General features: G+C 35.5%; 1 protein-coding gene across 2 annotated transcripts in view; it reads right to left on the bottom strand.

Annotated features, from left to right (window-relative positions):
• Positions 1 to 20,461, bottom strand: part of NLGN4X (neuroligin 4 X-linked) — a 174,796-nt gene that overhangs the window by 23,705 nt on the left and 130,630 nt on the right. The window lies entirely within an intron of this gene.

Here is a 20,461-nt window from a genome sequence, read left to right as displayed (position 1 = left end):
ATTTCCCCAAGTTTGCCCCCCCTTTAGAGGCTTTTGGTTTATGCTTTTGGGCCTAAGACGGTCTGAGTGTCCTTGGAGAGCAGGCCTGGAGAGGCTTTGTTATGTCTACCTAGCACAAGAGAGCAGAAGTTAACAGGCTACAAGAAACTTTCAGAGTTACACACTAGGCAGTACAGGATTTGAAAAATATGAAAGTTAAAACCTAAGGCATCAAAAATGTCCTGGATAATAGATGTGTATAAGATGAGAAAAGAGGATACATTTTAACAAGAATTAAAACCTATTTTTATGCATATTTCTAAAAAGGGAAAAGCTTCTTAACATAAATTTATCAGAACACCAGGGAGATCAACAGTTTCCTTCAGTCAAGCCATTGTATTCTACAATGAAATATTTTTAATGAATCTAATTGAAATTAGTACATAAAACTTAAACTGCTCTTAAATTTGCCCTGTTCATTGCAAAATTCTCTGAAGCTATTGTACAGTGAGGTTAGGCCAATGAATGTTATCTAAAATATTAGAGATTTAAGATATTCCCACCATTCAATTCTACTGTCATTATTCATGATGAGTAGCACATAACTCTATAGGAAGTATCACTGAAGAAGCTTTTGCCAATCATTAAGAATGTAGATTTTTTTTTAAATATAGTAAATAACAATGTCAGAATCAAACATTTCAGAAAGCATTCACTGATCTACTGTCTTCTAACCTACTATTTATCCAAATATTTCACAAGTTAAATCTGCAATTACATAATATACAATCAATAAAACAGCAGGTTCAATTAAAAGGAATACTGTTGAATACATTATTAACAGCCTGATTAACACCAAATTAAACTAAGCTAAATCAATTCATTGCTCTAGGAATGTTATTGCCAGGGAAAAAAAAGTGTATGTGTGTTGGAGGAGAGACTGATAAATACCTGGTCTCGTCAGCCTATGATTTGAAAATATTTCATTATCACTGATCTAGATGGTCAAATCCAAAGGAATTTAACAAGAAAAATGTGCCATCAGTACCTATGAAGCAGTAATACAGTTTCACACTCTTTCTCCTCAGATGAGAAAACATGAAAAACAAACAAGAAAAATTATAGATTGAGACAAAGCACAGTAAGTGAAAGAAAGAGAAAAAATGTAACTAAAGGAATGGACAACATTTGACATCTCCCAAAAGCGTAGTGAAGGCTTGCCAGCCTCTGAACAACAGCTACTTGGAAGCCAAACCCACTCCACTTCTTCCTCTCACATTGCGTCTCCTGAGCGTGATGATACAGCATGGGACATCTTGGTCAATGTGGGTCAGATGTCCTGGTTCTTGCTCACCCTCCTGAATTCTTGTCAACCTCCAACTTACTGTCTCTGGGGTAGCATGGGAAAAATAAAAAGCCTTGGACCTGTGTAAGCACAGTTCAGCAGCAGCCACAATATCAGTCTATTATCAACACTATGTTAGCTATAGACACAAACCACATCATATGGGCTGCTCTGAAGAAACTTAATTCCATCCCAGCCAGGCCCAGTACATTACTCCATTGCACAATCTCCATTTCTAAAGCATCTGGTCGCTTTGTGGAAGTGCCTGTCTTGTCCAGAAGAGATGTGCTGTAGGTCTATGAAAGCTAGAAATAATTTTATTATTTTCATTACAAAATATAGATGAAACTTTTATGAAACTGAGACTAAATTAACATACTTTTGTCTTTTTTCAACTAAACAATCAATATTAGGATGAAGAGACAACATGTGTAGCTCTATATCTCTAATAGAGAGACACAAAAAATTTACATATTTTAAAGACATAAAAAGACATTAGGTTTACCCTTAAAAATGACAGGAAAGTTAACCTGCATGACATAAATGGCAAGCACCAGCTTTAGAAACAGCAAGCAGATTTTTATCTTTAATTATCATCTCCAAAAGATTAGAATCTTTCAAATAAAAGAGTTATAGGATATTAGGTGTAATTTTTTCTTGGTAGGAAAAACAGCAATTGACCAAGCTGACAATATTATTGCATTAATATACTTGTGTCAAAAACCAAGTGCTTACAAGACACTGTGAAAATGAGAAAGAACTGGTTCACAATGTTAAGAACTCCATGAGGTAATTTTTTTTTCTTCAGTATTTAAAAAAGAAGTTACTCAACATTTTTTGTTGCTTTTATATAATGTTACTTTTAAGAGAAATAAAATTGCTAACCCCCTACCGCAGGCAGGGGTGCCACCATTAGACCAGGCTGCTCAACCTGGCCACATCCAATGTGGCCTTGAACACATTCAGAAATGGGGCATCCACAGCTTCTCTGGGCAAACACTGGGCTTACTTTGGTGCAGTGCTTCAGCACCCTCACAGCAGAGAATTTCTTCCTAATCTCTCCTCTTTCAGTTTAAAGCTATTACCCCTTGCTCTATCACTACACATCCTTGTAGAAGCTCCTTTCCAGGTTTCCTGTTACCCCTTCAGGTACTGAAAGGCTGCTACAGGGTCTGCCCAGAGCCTTCAACTCTCCAGGCTGAGTAAGTTTAACTCTCAGTCTGTCTTCATGAGAGAGGTACTCCAGCTCTCCAGTCACCTTCATGGCCCTTCTCTGGACTTGTTCAGACAGAGCCTTGTTGTCCTCAGGTTGGCAGTCCCAGAGCTGGGCAGAGTACTCAAGGTGGGGGTGAAAAAAGTAGGAAAATGTGAAAATGCAGCATTTAGCAAAAACGACATGCCTACTAGGTAGCCAGACATCATGAACCTGTTAGAAAAGGAAATATGATTTCAGATAGCAGACTTCTGCTAGGACTGACCACAGGGAAAAGGCTGGTGCTTAGCAAGTGATCACTAGCAGGGGTCTTACTTGCTTCTGTTCCATGGACAATTCTCACCCTCTTATGCACCATTTTCTGTTGCAAGACATAATGAGTTACCTCACTGTGCTGTGTTGCTTCCTTTACTCAGCTACATATAATCCCATTTTTATTGCTTCCATAGCCTCAGTAATCCAATCACTTAAACAGAGATCAGAATATTTTAAAGTATACTTTGACTATTCTAAGTTAAAGCAACCCTAGAGAAGCACCAAGCAAAACATCTATAACTATGATGTTTGCCAGACAACTTTGATAGTGGAGTCATAAGTTAGATGGGCTTTTTTTTTGGTAATCTGAGACATTCCTTCAACTTGGAAAAAAATATTGAAGATAACAATCTGTTATGCTCCAATCAATGAAAAGATAAAGTTGCTTGATTGTTTTAGCACATTATATCATGTTTTCTATAAAGCTCTGAATAAATTTGGAAGGTCATGATCAGTCTTGTCCTACAATATTCCTACAACGTTATCATAACAGGTGGAATATTATTTCTATTTTGCACCAGTTTTGGCCAAAATCTGATGATTTAGAAGATTTGACGAAGTTCTTACTCAATTGAAGATTTTGCAAGGCGTTCAGTTAGGTTTATTCTCAATAATACTATATATATGTAAAAATCACAAACATAAAAATTAAAATATAATAGATAAATAACAATATAAATATTAAAATAAATTAGCAGGTGGAAGTGACCACTATTCTATGAAATGGGGTCCTGATGGAAGACTGTCCTACTCATTGTTCAGTTTGTGTTATCTGGCAGTATTTATGTATTTTATTATCCATGTCATTGGTGATGTAATTTGATTTTTAAAGTTGTAATAACAAGGGAGGTAAAACTCATCCTTTAAAATAAGATGAAAGAACCAACATGTAAATTTTGGACATTTTAATATGAGTCACTTGTTGGTAGCTGAGTTTGTGGTACAACAGCTACCATTTCATAGGCATCACACAAACTTCCTCAAGTGGTATATAATGGCTTCCTAATAGAATTACTATAGGCCTTAGGGAGGAATTAGATTTTCAGTTATTACATTCATCATTTAGAAAAGGAAATGCTGATTAGATTTCTTTAATTTAATGTTCCAGGTAATGTGGGATTTTCCTTACTAATATATCTATTCTTGGGTTTGGGTTTTGGCGCTTTCTCCTGTGCTTCTTTGATTAATAATATATGTTTTATAGCACTAAATCATTATAAAGGTTAACATTAATGAATTATTAGTCTTTTTTTTTTTTTAATGAACCTCAGGATACCCTTACTTTGTTCAGCTAATAGTGGTAGATTCAGTTATTACACTGTTTATGTTTACATATCCATGTAGTGATTATATCCATGAGACCATGCAAGAAAACTTGAATAAAGAATACTTGAATAAACAGACTAAGCTAGAATTGTCTTTAGAACACCTTTTGGGATTCCTAGTTATCTCCAAATTATGCTCTAGCTCTTAATTTTTTCTCCAGGATGGATTCAGTTTTGGTGATTTCTGAGACACCACTGGAAATGATGAAGTGACAATTCCCAAGTGCCAGATATGATTTTCGGGGATAGCCTCCACCTGGTCTCCCAATGCTCACTGCTGTTGTACTCAAAACAACACATTTCAAAACCAAAGTAACTCAATCCTTGATCAGTTGCTAGAAAATATTCACAACATTATCAATAATTTGGCCTCTCAGACAAAAATATGAATTGTAGGAGGACCCTACTAACAGGGGCAAATTTTTGTAAAGGAAGATTAATCTTCAGAAAATCTTCTATTATCGAGAGTGGCAGGAGAGAGAGGAAAAAAACCCACCACCTTTCTAGAAGCCAGATTAAATCACTGAATTACAGTTGTGGTCTGATCTTCCACTAAGCAATCACTCTTCACAAGACAAGGAAAGTTTAATGGAAATAATCTTTAAGGGCATGACAAGCACCACCTCAGCACCTCCAGGGGGTATGTGCCACCAGGGGTGCAAGGCACTCACAGAAGGATGTCAGACAGGACTCATCTTCCAATCCAGCAAGGTGGTGTTGAAAGAGCAGGGAAGAAGGTGATCAGTTACTACTCTCTAAAGAAAGTACAAGAAAGATGGAAATTACAGAGATCCCACTTGGGAAGCAGTGCAGGTCAGAGGGATGGCTGGAAGAACTGCTCCTGTCTGTCAGGGCTGAGCAAGGTTGTGACAGCTGTTCCTGTGCTTCTCAAAACAGTGGTATTTCATGTGCTAATTTGTACTACTACTTCTTTTAAGAAATTGAAACATGCTATCAATATCTCCCACATGAATCTTATTCCTGTGGAATCAGTCCAGCTCTGCTGGCATTAGCTGGCATGCATTAGAGCAGCAAGCACTCTTGATTCACCTGTACTCCAATATATCGCTACTAGAAATTGTGTGTCTGCTAATTCTACTACAAGTGATCCTCAATATGTTTGAAGGCAACTGAGATCCTCTACAAAACAAGCAAAGCTAAGAGGTTGCAGGGCTAAATTCTAGCAAAGTAGTTGTAAGAATATGATAATTATCAACCAGAAAATATGGAGGAATTTTATAAACTGGTAATATGACTGTATCCAGACTTTGCTTACTCCAGTGAGATAAAGACAGATCTTCTGAAATAATTGTTCACAGCAGATGTATCTGAGAAGCCTGAAAAGCTTTGATTTAATTTGGTTATAAAGCCAAAAATATTTATTTCCTGGAGCCATTATGATGCTTTCAAATTCTTCAGCATAGCAAAAGATTAAGAGAGACAGTTCTAAAAGATCTATTAAATATACAGCAAAGCCTAAATTGTGTCTGGATTTGCACATATGTGTCTTATTTTATGAAATGTAAATGTTGAGTATATGGACTTTGTTTTTTTCATCCTGCATTCTTCTGATTATGAAACAGTCGTTATTGTGGAGAAGAAAAGGTTAGATGCTGCTAAATATTCATGTTTTGAGTGTTTCAAAATAGTCTTATAAACCTGATAATTTTGTATTTGTTATTTTCAACAAGTGAATGTAATAGAAATAATCGTTTCTTTAGAAACCAGTTTTAAGGGCTAGGAATTCACATTCTGCAGTTTTGGCTAAGCTCTTTGGGTTGGTTTCTACATCTTCATATTTCATATTTCTCCCTATTATCAAGCATTTAAGAACATAATCCTAAAATTGAGACTCTCAGTCCTCTGAGAGTTAAAGAAACAAAGTTACCATTAAGCACATTAAAAGCACTTCCACTGCATGTTGTCTGTCCCTAGATTAATGTTCAGCAGAAGGAAGAATATCTAGGAATGACCAGACACAACATTTTTTGTTCTATTTCACTCTATCCTGCTTCTAAAGAATACTGAAAAGAAACACAATACAATGTTAAGAAGTATTAAATAAACCGAGGAAAAAAAAGAGCACTAGAAATTCATTTTCATATTTGGATCCCCAGAAGTCACTGTTTCTCATCTGTCTAGGTAAAGCATTGATAGGAGTGAAATTATTCCTCCCAATGAAGAAAAGCAAAATTGAGGGTGACTGTGGACAGAAGTTTCTTCAAGTTACATCATTAGAGACAAAATTAAAGGACTTTTTCATATTTATGCTTGTACTTTGTTGAAGATTTTTAGTAAATCTAATTATTGTTGATCCTTTATTCAAAAATGCAATTTTTGCTACTCTTTACCTTTTACAGAAGGGTAAGCCAGTAATTTATTTCTTCTGCAGTATGTGCCTATTAAAATGATTATTTATATTCATACCTTACTATTAAAATGGAGCAATTTTGTGTTGCCTAGATACAGATCAGAAGGCTATTTTATATAACTAATACACTTGAACAAAAAAAGCAATCATAGATGAAAATAATTCTTTATTCTAGTATTTTCGTTAACTTTCTTTGCCTTTTTTTGTTACCATTGCTTGTGACAGTAAAAACATTCTTGCTGAAGATACCTACAACTGCAGCAAGATTTTATGGTCTTTCCTTTACATTCAAAGTATTTCACCAGCTTTTTTTTAAATGAATTGTTGCGCCCATTCACTAGATTGCTGGCCCAGAGAATGAACTATGGCAATCAACATTCCTAGCTTCACTTACTGGTCTGGTTTTATTTGGATGTGAATATGATGCAAAGCATCTTGCTTGAAAACCCCTATGATTATCCAAAGTTGTATTTTCCAATTTAATTTTTTTTTTTTTTTTTTCCCTGTGTACATCTCCTATACATATTGGCCTTCAGTGGAATTTTTATACAGATATAAACACACAAATAAGCACGTGTGTGTCTGTCTGTGTGTATTTAGTGTTCATTAAATACAAACAGAAAAACACAAATCTGTCTTTTGTTAAACACTTCAACCCACTAAGTGATATTTATTGCTAGAAAAGGAAATGTAAGAAAAAAAATTGCTAAATGGGAGAAGGTTGCAGAATCTACTCTCTGGGCTGTGGTTGCAATTTTGTTTTGTTGTCTTTTCTCCTATGGGAATTTAAAGAGTAATGCAAATGAAGTCTAAATAAAATAAAATAAAATGGTTTACTCAGTTCCAATTATTTTCCCTTCTCTGAATTTTTTCATTATTCATGCACACAACTTCCTTTTGCCTCTTTGTCTTATGGCCCCATGATTTTTCTGGCCTGTCTGAAGCCACCCCAGTTTACCAGAAAGATAAATTCTATCCTCACTTGGAACATCTCTTTTGAGGCTGAGTCTGTAAAATAGATTTCTACATCTTGTATGAATACTATCAGGGTAAGATGAGAAATAGCTGTTTCTTTACACTGCATGCTCCCGAAAGCAAGCCTTACTGGTTGCTAAAGAGAAGGCTCCCAGCAGTGTCTGCTTTCTGTAGGATGGTTCCTTTGTCTTAATTAGGAAAAACTTGTCTAAGAAAAAGTCAGTCTTTCCTGTGGTCTCCAGAGATGCCCATCTTCCTCCAGTGACTGCATTACTAACAAATACTTTATTTTCGTAGAATAGACCCTAAATATGAAGTCAGGCATCTGCAAGGACCATAGAGATAGTGCTTGAGTTGAACATCTAATGAAACACAAGTAACTAATAGGCAGTGCTACCAAATAAACATCCCAACATATCTACAAATATCTAAATTAAACTTTCGAGAAAGGATTTCCAGCACTCCTTACTACAGAATATTTTTTATTTAAATTATTTTCAGACTATTTTTAGAAAGCTCCCAGTTTTAGAAAACCCACTCTATAATATACAGAGGGCTTTGCTTTTGTAATGCAAACATATACAGAATAAATGAATAAAGTAAAACAGTAGTGGGAATTGGTATTTACCTAACAATTAATGAAACTTTTAATTCAGCAGGGATACTGTGCTCTTTTATGTAAGCTGGTGAGTTGTTTGTCACCATTTACTGAATTTGTTGCATTACGAACAGAGACAATTTTTCTTGCATGCTACTTTGGGATCAAAGCAATGACTCATAAGCACTGTTTGTCTGTTTGCGACAACAAGTCTTTGTACCAATATTCTTACTGAAGATATCAGAGCTCCCAACAGGATGCAGAATTTTTTATGGTGCCTTTTTCATTCCCTAACTATTTCATGGCAGGTCACCAAATATGTTTCTAAGTGGGTCATTCAGCCCATTCACACTTTTTAATTTTTTTCCCCCTATTTTTATCCAAGATTTTTAATCGTGTTAATATCCTCCTGAGAAAGAGCTGAAGAGACATATACCAGTGCAGATATATTTTCTGTGTTGTTTAATACCAAAGCATAGTGTCTCAGAATGAAGACTAGAAATTAAGAAAATACCCAACCTCCTGGACAGAAGTACAGCATATCTTTAATGTTTGCGTATTCTGAAATATTTAACATACACATACACAAACACACAAACCCCCACACATATTCAAAATATCCCCCAAAAAGCATAAATTTCAATATAACAAAATCTTCATTACAATGAGAAGATAGATGGATACAAGGCTCTTCATTTTCATAGGCTGATTTGAGAGTTTTTACTTCCTTGTTAGGGCACCATAATTATTGCTTCCAGGGTCTTAAACTTTAGATCATTTCCATTCCATTTAACAGAATTTCTGAGCTACACAGAGAGATAGAAATCTGAAAGTGTCAATTTCCAAGTTTCCTTGTACTTCCAGGCTCACAACTTCCTGGCATCATAATTTGGATGTAAAAAAAATCTTGTTTACACCAAATTTTAGAAGCTAAGATGCAGTTCTCATCAATAGAAATAGATGGTGTGAAATTGGGTTAAAAAAACCTCCAAGAGATCTTTTTTTTGACAGCTTAATATCAAGGGATTTTATCTTAAATTACCAGACGTCTGTGTCAGTCTTTCTTCTGCTATTGCTCAGATAGTTAAGGTTGCAACAAGTACAAGTGCATATATCACTACTGCTTTGCTCTTCTTGTAAAGGAACTGATTGAAAATATGTGGCAGAGACATACAGCTGTGTATAAATGCTTTCTAGTCAAACTAGCCTCTGCTGACTGTAGGTCTACAGAGCAATTTCTGTGGTAGGGTTACTTTTATCTCACTCTCCCCTGCCTTCTCTTCACCTCTTAATCTCTTCCCAATGTTTTGGGTTTTGGTTTGTTTTTTTTTTTTTTTCATTTGTTTGATTTTGTTTGGTTTTTTTTTATGTTTCATGTCATGGTACTTTATTGGTGCCCTGACTCTGAGAGTAATAAAGTAGACTTATCCTTATTTTGCAAATGAAGAAACTGGAGTAGAGAAACTGAAAACCCAAGACACAGAGAAAAACACTTTTAGAATTAATAATGGAATAAAGAAGTACATGGCTTCCAGTTCTTATTCAGCATGCTGTAAAACAAATGTTTTCATCAAGGATCTGAAAGTAAATAGAAAATCACAGATGATAAATCTTACAGATGAGTGATCTAAAGGGGATAAAACACCCAGGCAACATGCTACAAATACACTTAGTATTCTGTTCCTTTTCCTTCAAACAAAAATTCTTTATCCAGAGCAAAGCACAGACTTATACAGGAGCACGGAATGGAAGCCATAGCTTTGGAATGTATGTGAACAGAGGAGCAATGGGCAGTAACCTACAAATCAATGACTAGCAAAGCCCCAGGGGTTTGGGGATTTTTTTAGAGCAACTGAAGAGAAGATTCCAGTGTGATAAACTGATGCTATCTTTGGATATTTAAGGAGGAAGCAGTTTGTAAGAAAAGAGAGATGACTTCATCCCTGTGAAGAACACTGCAATCCATTCTGAGGTTTTGCTTTTAAGAGATTAACAGTGTGAATAAAGGACAGGCCAAAAAATGCAGGACTTTAGGAGAAGAGAAAAAACAATAGGATTCATCTCTCTTAGTTTCATATGTTGTCAGTGTAGAGAACTGAGTTAGATCTCTATGTCTCTCTTTAAACTTAAGGGTCAATACATTTAAGGCATACACATATAATCAAATTCCATTCTTTAGACTTTGGAGCCCAGGTGTGCTGAGGTTTTGCAAAAAGATTGAAATAGAACTTAATTGCAATATAAAAATATCTTTATGATCACAAAAACTCTCACTTACTTGGCAAGGAAAAGTCTCAAAAACAACAAAAAAAAGGCAGTAAGCTAAACTGAGACAAATTCAAATGAGATATAAACATGAAGGGTTTTTTAAAAAGAGCAAGTACTGTTGATACTTTAATCTAAAGGTGAGTGTATGATGTTGGTACAACCCTTCTAAGAATACATCCAGTAGCATAAAATTTAAGTGACGAATTATTTTATTTCACAAAACATACCTCTGCTGAGGTACTGAAAGGCAACTTTCTGTTGTGGCTATACTATCACATTTTCAACACACAGAGATTATCTTTCAATCCACCAATAAAGAAGGGAACTGAAGTTTATGTTCTAGTCTAGGACCAAGAGATGATTCATTTTAAATTGCTGCAGACCCATTAAAAATTACATGTAAGCCCCTATGTACAACTACTGAATGGTATAGCTAACTATGAACCCACCAGCAGCAGTTACTGGGGAATGTCCTTATAGAGTGAGAATTATATTGGCAGCACTGAGCGAAGTTATAGCACAAGAAACCCTCATCAGATTTGACCCTTTCATTAAGTATTTCAATGTCATGCATTGATGAAAGCTTCTTTTCTTACAAGGAGTAATTCTTACTTCCATTCCATTTTTCTATTAATGTGCAACTATTTCATTTTGAAGGTATATTTTTCCTGAACAAATTTTCCTTCCCTTCTACTACTGATTATACCAGAGGCCAGCCACTGGAATGTATTCAGTTCTGCTTCCAGAAACAGAGGCAGATGATCACAATGTTGTGAATGGGTACTGCTGTTAGTCTATAATAAAACAATGATTTTCATATGGCAACTTCTAATCACCTATGCAATAATAAGGGAAGAATCTATCCATTCATCTTACCCTTGTTTAGAGTGGCAGTTCAGCTTCTTCACACCATGGCATTAAATCAACAGTTCTATAAGAAATTGTGCTTCTCTCAAAATCTCTGAGAGATGTTGCCTTTTCATTACAGCAACAAAAAGCCCAGTAATCCCATCTAGAATGAAAATGTTAGGTTGCATAACAAAGTGGATATTAGCTTTGCCTATGATTTCCTCTGAATGCATGCCACAGCTAACCCAGTTTTCCTCATTTCTTTTTCAGGGATTCTGTGTTACTACAAGTGTAGCTGAGGATTACTTTCTTCTAATGGTGACTCAATTTTTATACAAAATGAGTCAATGTTCTGAGAAATAAAGAGTAAAATTCATAGACTTAGTTTTTAACACATTTCAGGGTGATTGGGGGAGGGGGATAGAAGGCCATATTCCTTTCAAATCAGTAATTTTTATTAATAGAAACACTGTAACCCATTCCATATTACTACTGAGCCATGAATATACCAGAAATAATTAATTATATTATTCATATGCTATGAATGTTCATATTTATATGTTCCTCCTGCCACTGACGAAAACAAAAATATTTTACACAAAAATTAACCCTTTGCTAGTAGATTTTTTGAGAAACAGAACTTAAAATATAAAAATAATAATTTAATTTAAACAAGGCACAATTATAAAGACAGGTAGACCACAAATGTAAATCTCTCAAAAAAACTATGGTTCAATTCTATATGTTAAACTGGATTTCAGCTCTTTCAAAGAACAAAGGGATGTAGAGACATGTCATGGAATGAACTACAGAGAAAAAAGAATTAATTTTTAACCAGCATTTTCAGTGTCTAATTAATTAATTTCCAGACAACAGCACAGATTAATCTATCACAACTTTTAAGATGAGTAATTCATTGTAAAAATTACTTGATTTTTCCTACTTATTAATGAATGCCTCACAATGTTTGTGAAAAGGACATTGTCACAAGAATGCAAAGAAATTAAATTAAAACAGAGCACAAAACAAATAACAGATTAATTGGTGAGTTAATAGGCCTCCTGTGTGAAAGAAAATAAAATGATGAAATGAAGGATTACCTTCACCTTTTTAGCTTAAATGAACTACAATAACTTGTTTGTTTGTTTGTTTGTTTTTAAGGCAGAAAACCTGTTTTAATTCCAGTCTTACAAATACTTATGAAAAAGGAGAGCTTTCCACATATGATTAGGTTTTCTGAAGTCAATGACTCCTCCCCATATTCTTAAATGCTTGCAAAATCAGCCTGCATGTCCTGTAGGAGCCATTTCCCAAAAGCAAAATCCTGTAGCAGCAAATTTAATATTTACCATCTGTGAGGAAAACAGGTTTTATCTAAAAATACCAGAGTGTGATGCACTTTTCACTAGACAAGACTTTTTTCTATTACTTATTTCCCTGATTAGTCTAAAGCTAAATGAAGTGGAACTGTCTTTCCCAGTTGCAATCACATCTATATTACAGGAGGAACATCTCCCCCAAATGGCAGCCTGTTTATCAAAACAAAGGAGGGTTAACAAACGGCTCTTCTGGCAATAACCAAATCTATCAGACCTCAGGAGAAGCACCACAGCATAACATCCCTTTCAGAGTAAACTTTGCCAGTCTAAAAAGTTTCACAGGTAAGTAAATGACATCACAGGAATTAAAGAATGAGAATTAGTCCTAAGAAAGTGACCCAAACTTGAAAGTTCATAAAAAGTAATGTTAGTATTAAATGAAAATTCCAAAGAAATACTGCAATCATAGTATATCAATTAAAAAGAGTAATATATATATGTATTATCTCTTACATAAGATGTATTTTACATTTGACATAAAGACATTTGTGATATTACTAAGTTGCCATGATCAGCTCTAAACAGAAGGGAGTCAATGGGAAAGGTCAGTATAAAATCAACAATTTGGAAGCAAACTCTGACAACAGAGAAATAACTATAAATAAATCATGCAGAAATATTATTAGCAACACATTGAGGATTTTGTACAGATCCCATTATAGATGATCCCTTCAAAATTCCAGGGAGAAATCCTTGCAAAATTATTCCTCATGAATGGTAAACACCAATAAGTTATTTATATTTCAGATCTGAGTTATGGGCAAGGGGGAGAACCTGGAAGAACTTCATCCGCAGCAGTATTAAAACACCACTTAAATTACAAAATTTATAATTTTTAACCATTCTTTTTTTTATTCCTCTCAAAAGGATGAAGAAGTAAAGAATATATAGGATACTATAAACTGAACTTTGAGACAGTAGGCACTGTCATTGGACAGCTTTAAGTGGCCTTTCATGTGTATTTTTTCATCTCTCTCTCTCTCTCCCTCCTAGTTATTCCCATGAAAGGCTATTTTTCTGAGTATTTCTAAAATGATCTAGGAAACCCTCTCTGTGAATAGCTTTATATTGAGAACGGAAAGAGATCTTGCTTCTTAAAGGATTAGGCCGTACCTGCACAGGGATTTCAAAAATAGCAGTTAGCCATTAATATTGATACTTACCTGCTTTAAATTATGTCCCTAGACTTCAGACAGATAAATTGAACAATTTGTGAGAGAAACTGTAATCATCCCTCCCTTACAGAAAAAGAAATGAGACATAATTGTGCACACCACAAAACTGAACTTTGGATCCTTATACACTTTTGAGAATAAATCCAAGATCAAGCCTAAGTCTGCAAATCTTTGGAAGTGAGCCCCATTCTCTTAGGCTTCACTGAAAGGGCACTCTTCAATGGCATAAATCCCACATCCATGCAAGTCCCTACAAAGATGCCCATTGACTCCAGAAGACTTGGATAAAATAAACAAAATAACAGATGCAGTAGTTTTCATTCAGGATAACTTAAAACAAATGAGAGTTTCATTTAAAACCTTGAATAAAAAAAATTAGGGACCATAAGTACTAGTAATTTGGACTATACGTGGAGCCTACATAGAATTATCCATCAATAAGGAGTTATCATACAATTAGCACAGGAGTATTCTATTAAAACATGACATTAGAGCTTTAAGAGACAATTCTATGGCATTATGTAGAGCACTTAATATGTTAAATGTATCTTCAGCCATCAACAGAATACACAGGAGTGAAAAAAGCTAAGCATCATAAATCAAAATGTGTCGGTTCAAAGCCCCATAAATACTGGAAAAGTAATTCCTTGCCTTGAATATTGAAAAATGTGAGTCACTTCAAACTTTGAATATAGTTTTGATGTGTTTTCAGTCATTTTGGGAAGTACTTTTTATTTCCAACATTTTTAACATAGAGAGTGAAAATCAAATTGGAAATGCTATGTCTTTGATTGTTGTCTTTTTTTCAGATTTTTATCATCCTTTCCTGCTTATGACTTTTCTTATGCATACTGTCTGAACACACACACAGCAGCAAGCAATGAGGACACAGAGCTGAGTTCTCTTCTCTACAGTGGGCCTCAAAATAGTCAGAGTGATGAAAATGATGTGTCTACCTAAGCTCAAATGAAGGTATTAAGGTATTATAGGAGCTTAACCAAACTTAGAGACTTCAAGGAAGATTTTAAGAAAAGGATTTCTCTTCATCTAACTTTATGCAGGTAAAGGACCTTGCTGAATCTTATCATCTAGCTTTTCTTGTAGTCAGTCAACGGAAACTGCTTAATGACAGCTCTGCCTATATTTTTTTTAGATGGGATAAGAGTTATTAGCCTTAGCTTTAGTTCTTCTGTGCTGCAGTTAACAGCAAGGGATAACTAATAGATGCTTAAAATTTCTGAAGTGTATGGTAGAGTGGAATGCAGTCATTTTATACTAAATTCTACAGCAGCTACACATACACGCATGAGTGCATATACACGAGTGCTGTATGAGCATCTGCAGTTATAAATGTAGAATTTATACAATGAGTTTTATACAGGATCTTCAGAGCTCTCACAAACTCCTGCACTGGCCAGTACAGACACTACAGCCTGAAGGATTGGCAGTTGCAATATATATATATATATGTACATATATATATATAAATTTTGAATGATGTACCCTTTCACATTCCTGTCTTCTACGCAAGAAAAAAAGTGATAGAGTAGCATGCTGTATAATGAATGTTATAAAAAGATATTGTTTTCTTATCATCATGACTCTGTATGCAGGAATTGCTGAGTGTCCATACGATGCGTGGAAAAAGGAGAAAAGTAAAAATACAAGCAAAAAAAAATCTTGAGGACAACTGAAGTTCTCTGTATCATCTAAACAGCTGAGAAGCAAGAAGCTAAATATGCCTGCACAAAGATTGACTGGATATTGGTTATAAAGAACTCTTCAGTGTCTCCTTCAAGACAGCTCCCTCTGCAGACCCATTACCCTGAGATGGGAATGGGGCTATTTCTTTACAGTTGTTGGTTTTTTTACCTTCACTTTAGATTTACTCTTCTTATACTGACACAAGTTGTCTCACTTATGAAGATGGGAATACAAACTTGTCCAAAAAAATCTTCCATGCATTTCAAACCTGGAAATAAATTTTACTTCAAGAAATAGATGATTTTCTGAGATTGTTAGTAAATCTGTTGTGCTCAAGGCTAGAAAATTATTTATACTATGTACACAGGTCATTATCAGCAACATTTCTCATTCGAGTCTTAACTGACACTAGAGAATAGTTATATACACACTTAAGAATAATGATATTTGTATGTCTATTCCATATCCACTCTTAGAGGTCTTTAAGCTTAGAAGTAATTTTGTTCTTGCTCAAATTATTTTCTCTGGTAAAAAATGCTCATTTCAATTCCCACTTTATTTGCAACCTAATCCCTCAAAAATATTCATGGTCAGATTATTTCTATATTTGACTGACTTTCACAGAAAAGAAAGCATTACCAATGTCCTCTGATTCACTGTAATATTGTGCTCTCAGGGTTACACAAACCTAGATTATACCAGACATTAAATTAATGTAAAATTGGCAGGACTTTTAAAAAACATATTGTGGGAGATATTGTTGTATTCTTACATTATCTTTCTAAAACTATTTTTCCCCAGGAGACTCAGGAGCCTTCTATAAATTATTAATTATTATATATTTTTCTGAATAAATGTATGCAAATAAGAGAAGTAGCAAAGTCTTCCAGCTCCTTTTACTGTGGACTTGATTTCTTATAAAAATGAATTACTTGTAACTCTACAAGGAAAAAAAAAAGAATCTTTTAAACAGAGAAGAAAAATTACAACATGGGAAAGACTTACATTTATTAAATCGTTCATAAGTGAAAAAAAATAAAAAGGACAAATCCTACTGTTATAAGAACAAAGAACTGTATCTTTCCCTTTCCCAAAAACACATCATGTGATGGGTGAGGAACTGGTCCACAGGTTGGGCACAAAGTGTTATAGTGAACGGGGTGACATCAGACTGGTGACCTGTCACTAGCGGGGTTCCACAGGGCTCCATCCTTGGCCCTGCACTCTTCATCTTCATGACTTGGATGCAGGACTAGAAGGGATACTAAGTAAGTTCACAGGCAATACAATACTGGGAGGAGGTGTTGACTCCCTCAAAGGCAGGGAGGGAGGTCCTGCAGAGAGTCTGGAACAAATTAGAGAGCTGGGCAATCATGAACCATAAAAAGTTCAACAAGGGAAGTGCTGGACTGTGCACTTGGGATGGAGCAACCCTGGATGTACAGACTGAGGAATGAGATGGTGGAGAACTGTGCTGTAGAAAGGGACCTAAGGGTACTGATCAACAGAAAGTTAAATATGAATCAGCAGTGCCCCGGCAGCCAGGGAGGCCACCCGTGTCCTGGGGGGCATCAGGCACAGCATCTCCAGCTGGGTAAGGAAGGGGATTGTCCCACTCTTCTCTGCACTGGGGCAGCCTCACCTTGAGGGCTGAGGGCAGTTTTGGGTGCCACAATTAAAGGAAGACATTAAATTATTAGAGAGTGTCCAAAAGAGGGCAACAAAGATGGTGAAAGGCCTTGAAGGGAAGGAAGAAGCTAATGTCACTGGGTCTGTCCACCCTGGAGGAGACTGAGGGGAGACCTCATTGCAGTTACAACTTCCTCATCAGGGGAGGCAGAGCAGCAGACACTGATCTCTGCTCTGTGGTGACCAGTGACAAGACCCAAGGGAATGGCCTGAAGTTGTGTCAAGGAAGGTTTAGGTTGGATATTAGAAAAAGGTTCTTCACCCTGAGGGTGGTTGGGCACTGGAACAGGCTCTCCAGGGAAGTGGTCACAGCATGGAGGCTGACAGAGTTCAAGAAGCATTTGGCAACACTCTTGGGTGCATGGGTGTGACTCTTGGGGTGGTCCTGTGCAGGGCCAGGAGTTGAACTCCATGATCCTTGTGGGTCCCTTCCAACTCAGTAAATTCTGTGTGATTCTGTGTGATTTATCTTTCTTTACCTCTTGTTTTTTTGTAATATGTTTATAAAATGGTATCTTGTTCTTTCTTCCTTTGTCAAGTATTGTTATGTGCCAGCAACACGGAGTCAGTTTTAGTGGAAGCCATGTTTTAGAAACATTTAAATAGCAAAGATTTAATATAACACTGAAAATAAATTGATAAGCCATTTGAATCAAAACAGAAAATCACTTTTTTTTGTTTGGTTTGGCAACATGCAGTAGCTAGCTCACCTTTCCATTTATATTATTCCATTACATTCCTATGCCACTTAGGCATGATAATGATTGGTAGATCTACAAACAAGACACTACAGACACAGAAAAGACTGAAGACAAGAACTAGCTGAAACTGGTCAGAGCACAAGCAACTAAATCAAAGGCTGCACTGCATAGAGACTTCTCTTGAGGCAAGCTACCAAAGCTGTCTCCAGATATAAAGACATTAAACGACATTCTCCTTGGTCTTATGCTTGCTCCAAGAGAGCAAAGACCATAAAGAAGTCAGACTAGTAGAAGCAGGTATGTAGAAGCCAAATTTGGGGATGTAAATTATTAGCAGTTTTTGAATGAGGTCTCTTTGTCTGTATTTTTGTAAATTTTCTGCCCCATTTTCATTTTTCTTAGCTGTCCATTCTTTAGCACATTCACCTCAGCTCTCATCCTTTGTCTCTGCCTAGTTCTTATTTCTTTCTGCTAGATATCCTCCTAAGAATGACTTTTCTTCAAATAAATTATCATCCATTACTCCTTTGATCACCATGTACCTCTGCTATCCTCCTTTCATTAGACTGTGACTGCCTGTCATTTTTAAAATAAGATTTTAGGAGAGAGAAAGCCTAATGCTATGTGGCTGTGCATTTTCTAACAGGGCCAGGTGTCATTTCTGTAAATCCCATAGGAAGAAAATGTTATTAATCCTAAAGGCAAGTGCTACCTAAAGGGACCACAAATATCTGACACCACCAAAGGTTAGGCAGATTCCTTAGCATATATTCAGCCTACGTATTAGGATTACAGAAAAAACCCAACAACACCCATCCCAAAAAACCCCCACTCAAATCCAAAAGGAAAACAAACAAAAAAAAATCCATACACACAAAAAAAAACCAAAAAGCCCCCAACTAACCAAAACGAGCAGACAAAAAAAACCCCAACCACAAACAAAAAAATCCACCCTCCAAAATCAAAGCCAAAACCAACAAAAAATTCCTGCTCGGAGAAACTACAGAAGAAAAGATTAGTCCCTCCATTATTTCAAAAGGTTCTCAAATCAGTTCTGTAGTAACTATGAAACATGATATTGTCCATCATCCCTAAGAGTATTGTGAGTCAAAGTCTTATACAAAAGAATACAAAGCACAACAAGAAAGTAGAATTTTGGTCTTGGAAAATAGATCATATAAAACAAGAATCTCTGACTGAATTATTAGAGGAATGCATATAGCAAAGTTTATAAAGTTCATACACAAAAAAGAATTGGACTTTCAAATCTGACAAAATATATAAAATATAGTATTTACAGCACTTACATTTCTGAAGATCAGTAGAATTTAATGATGTTTAGTGTTTGTGAGAAATAGCAATATGCTTTCCTGTGAATAGCTAGAATATATTGTGCATGAAGCTTGAATCTTTAAGATATCAAACTCATTTTTCTGTGATATGGAAATCTGTGTACCTAGCACCAAAATACTGCAGGGTAAGTAATACTATAATAGCATTAATAATAGTAGCAATAACACAATTTCAGTAGATATTAAGTAAAAACTAACTTCAGTAGATTTTAAGTAGGTTTTATTTAGTACACAGAGACATTTCGTTGCTGTCTTCTGTCAGGTCAGGATTTTACCCACAATGTTTATGCAAAATCATGCTGTTTATTTGACTTAGACGCTCAGAATCTTTTGATATGGTTATGAACGAATTTTATGTATTAAAACAATCAGTGGAAGACCTCTTTACATAAAATATTCTAGCGGGTTGGGGGGAAGTAATATCCATATATCCATTTTAGCTGTTACTCTAATCCTGCAATTTTTTCATGTCACAGCCCAAAGAACCATTTTCAGTTTCCGAATAGTTTATTTGATCATTTTCATATATTGTGTCATTTTTTCTCAATTATCACAACAGCAAATTACTCAGAACTGTTTTGAGTAGGTACATTGTCCAAAAGCTGAGATGAACTAATGCCTTTTCCTGGTCTTAAAATCAAGAATCGAACACGGTTAGAAGGGAAAAAGGGATTTTATCTCTGTATTTATTTTAAGGATCCTTAGGTGCACCACGTCCAGGTCAAATGCACTCCAATGCACACCGCAATGCACACCCACAATAGATTGGGTATAACATTATAAGTCTTACTAATTAGCATATCTATCAAAAATTCCCCCACGAGAGGCTAGAGTGAGCCCCCCTCCCCAAGGAACCTTCCCCTGGATGGTTCCACCTTAGTTTACAGAATGTGTTCTGGAGAGGACCTTGGGGTCTGGGGCTTCTAAGATGTTTAGTCTCCTAACTTAACAAAATAAGTCTAAGAATGTAGGCTAAACCCCACTAAGAATACAAAAAGCTATAAAAAGGTATATAAAGGGGGTATAAAAGAAAAAGCAAAAAACCATCATGGCATCAGAATAATAAATACTCATGAGTCAAATTCTAAAGCCACACTTAAAAGTTCAAGAGTTCTGTGCAATAAAAATGGAAAATAGGTGTGAAAATGAGTGTGTAAACTGAAGATTTCTTCTTCATAGTGCTTCATATTTATTTTAATGACAGAGAAGCAGCATTTTCTTAG

Source organism: Corvus kubaryi, unplaced genomic scaffold (genome assembly GCF_017639235.1).
Source record: "Corvus kubaryi isolate FWS band 111438036 unplaced genomic scaffold, C.kubaryi_AGA036_p1.0 133, whole genome shotgun sequence".
Lineage (NCBI taxonomy): Eukaryota > Metazoa > Chordata > Aves > Passeriformes > Corvidae > Corvus > Corvus kubaryi.
The sequence above is the reverse complement of the archived record's forward strand: the minus strand, read 5'-3'. Positions and strand labels throughout refer to the sequence as shown.